Source organism: Chenopodium album, chromosome 27 (genome assembly GCF_948465745.1).
Source record: "Chenopodium album chromosome 27, dcCheAlbu1.1, whole genome shotgun sequence".
In the NCBI taxonomy this organism is placed as follows: Eukaryota; Viridiplantae; Streptophyta; class Magnoliopsida; order Caryophyllales; family Amaranthaceae; genus Chenopodium; species Chenopodium album.
Genome location: NC_137860.1, coordinates 11,654,008 through 11,656,500, shown reverse-complemented (window position 1 = coordinate 11,656,500; position 2,493 = coordinate 11,654,008). Strand labels below are relative to the sequence as shown.

General features: G+C 38.3%; 1 non-coding gene across 1 annotated transcript; it reads left to right on the top strand.

The window, feature by feature from the left end:
• Nucleotides 1-666: 666 nt before the first annotated feature.
• Nucleotides 667-772, top strand: LOC145621698 (small nucleolar RNA R71). The gene has a single exon (XR_014108509.1). It is a non-coding gene; the product is annotated as a small nucleolar RNA R71 (small nucleolar RNA).
• The last annotated feature ends 1,721 nt before the right edge of the window (nt 773-2,493 follow it).

Genomic DNA, 2,493 nt, shown 5'->3' with positions numbered 1-2,493 from the left:
TAAGGTAGTTCGATACTCGATCGTTTCTTACCGCGAGGGATCACTCACTTCTTACAAAGCAACAGCTTTAGCTCGGATTTCCTTTTCGTGCCATATATGCTTAGGCTTAAAAGCTTCTTCCACCATAGTGGATCACCAAAATCAAGACCCGAACCTCGTCCAATACCTACAACCACGAAAATAGAGCAAATAAAGAAGAAAAGGCTAGAACACCAACGAAATGCACTAAAGCTACAAAATAAGAGAAGAAAGGTAAAACTAAGCAACAAAGCATAAAACTAAGCACTTATTAAGCATGAAAGCTATGAAAAGAGAATAGAAAGGACCTAAATGCTCGTCAAATGTGTGCCATTAATGACACACATCAAAACACTCTCAAGCTTTGCTTTGATCGATGTCATTTCCTTCCCTAGATTTGAAATTTAAGATGACAAGTTGTTAATCGCGTTGAGATGATCCACCGAATAGACCGTTGAGCCACTCTTGCTCGTAAACTCCATCTCTCCTTCTTGCCAATCTCTATTGTATCTCACCACATCCTCAATTATGTCAACTACCTCCTCTTCCGTCCTATTCATTATAGGACCTCCGGCTCCACCATCTAGGCATGACTTGCCTTGGGCACTCAAGCCTCCATAGAAAATTTGTACCACTTGATAGGTAGGAATTCCATGATGTGGGCACTCTCTTTGGTACTCCTTGTACCTCTCCTATGCTTCATAGAGATTCTCATTAGGCCTTTGTTTGAATCCTTGGATCAATGCCCTAGCCTCCGCCGTCTTCTTTTGTGGGTAAAAGCGAGACAAGACAGCTCTTGTGACATCATCCCACGTCCTAAGTGAATTGGGCTTAACCTCCTTATCCAACCACTCTAAGGCACGGCCAATAAGAGAAAAGGGAAACAACTTTAGCCGAATTAACTCTTGAGAAGTGCCATTCACCTTAATAGTATTACAATACTTCTCAAATTCCTTCTTCACTTGAGGAACTTAGGCTCAAAGATCGGTTGGCTATCCTTCTTCGCGAAAGAGTTCTTTCAATTTCCAGATCCAAAGGAACTAAGGACCTATCACAAGTTCTACTATGCATGCAAAAACTCTAAAGAAATTGTTAATAACACGGCCACAAGTGTAGCCTAAAAGAAAGAAGAAAAATCTTTTTGTGTTTTTGAAATAGATAGAATAGACTCAACAACAATACACAATCACAACACCAGTCCCTGGCAGCGGCGCCATTTTGACGAGGGTTGGGACTAGGTCGTTGAAACTAACCCCTACCCTAGGCCAAACAAAATTTTTAAACACTCAACACACCCCTACACAAGTATAATGGTAAGTTGAGGGTTGAAACCAAAGGAATGGTGGGCGGTTATCTATTGTCAAGGGTCAAGTTATTCCAAAATATAGTGATAGGATGTGAATACTAGGACAACGATGACTAATAAACGAGATGAAATCAAATTTATAAAGCACTAGGGCTAGGATCCACATGTAATCATAACGGATTCAACTAATTGGGAGATCAAATTGACTAAGTCAAGCAATGTGAGGGAAAATCAATCATGCAACCAAAAGAGTATATCAAGTTGTTTTCCTAGAGGTCTAACTAGCGTCAACTACGATAAACTCTAGCTAGGAACGTCACAAACACCTCAATCGTTTAATGCAAGCCACAAATCAATGGTCCGTATCAATGTGAACTTACAATGCAATCTAGTGCAACAATCAAAGTTAGCTACTCTTTAATTAATCACACACATGCACATGATCATCAACCAAATTTAATCACATCATCAACTCCATCAATTTTCCCCAATTAGCATTAATCCATTACTCATACATGCTTCACCATTACCCTAGCAAGTAATCTACTCACTAGCCATTAAAATTCAGATCAAATCAACAAATTCATCATGATCAAATCAAGCAAGCTATAATGAAACACAAATCAATCAAACTTCAATCAAACTTGAACAATCAAATAAGCAAATGAAATCAAAGTAAGGACCAAAACATAGATTGAATTAAAGAAAAGGAATCCTTACAAACTTGATCAAAGATCAAAGGAAATGTAGAAATCTTCAATCATCAACAATACACTTTGAATTTCTCTCACTAAAAACCTTGAGTTTCTCTCTCTAAAAATATGATCTAAAATTCTCTAATTTTCCTCTAATTGATTCACTCTCTAAAAATAAAAGGAAAGACTATATATAGGAAAGATAAAAAAGAAGACACTAGTGGAAAAAATCTTATTTGTAACAAGCTATCCGTAACGGGCACATGAAATTCCGTTACAATTACGTCATTTGTAACGGGCAAATTTAATGTCCGTTACGAAAAAGTTGTGACCTGTGCCAAAAAAGTGATATTCGTAACGGACAGATTGATGCCCGTTACTGTAGGCGTCGCTCGAAGTGCGCCTATGTTAAAGCATGTTGTGAATATGCTTGGCACTCATAGGAAGTGGGAATTGACATTGAAGGGCAGTCAG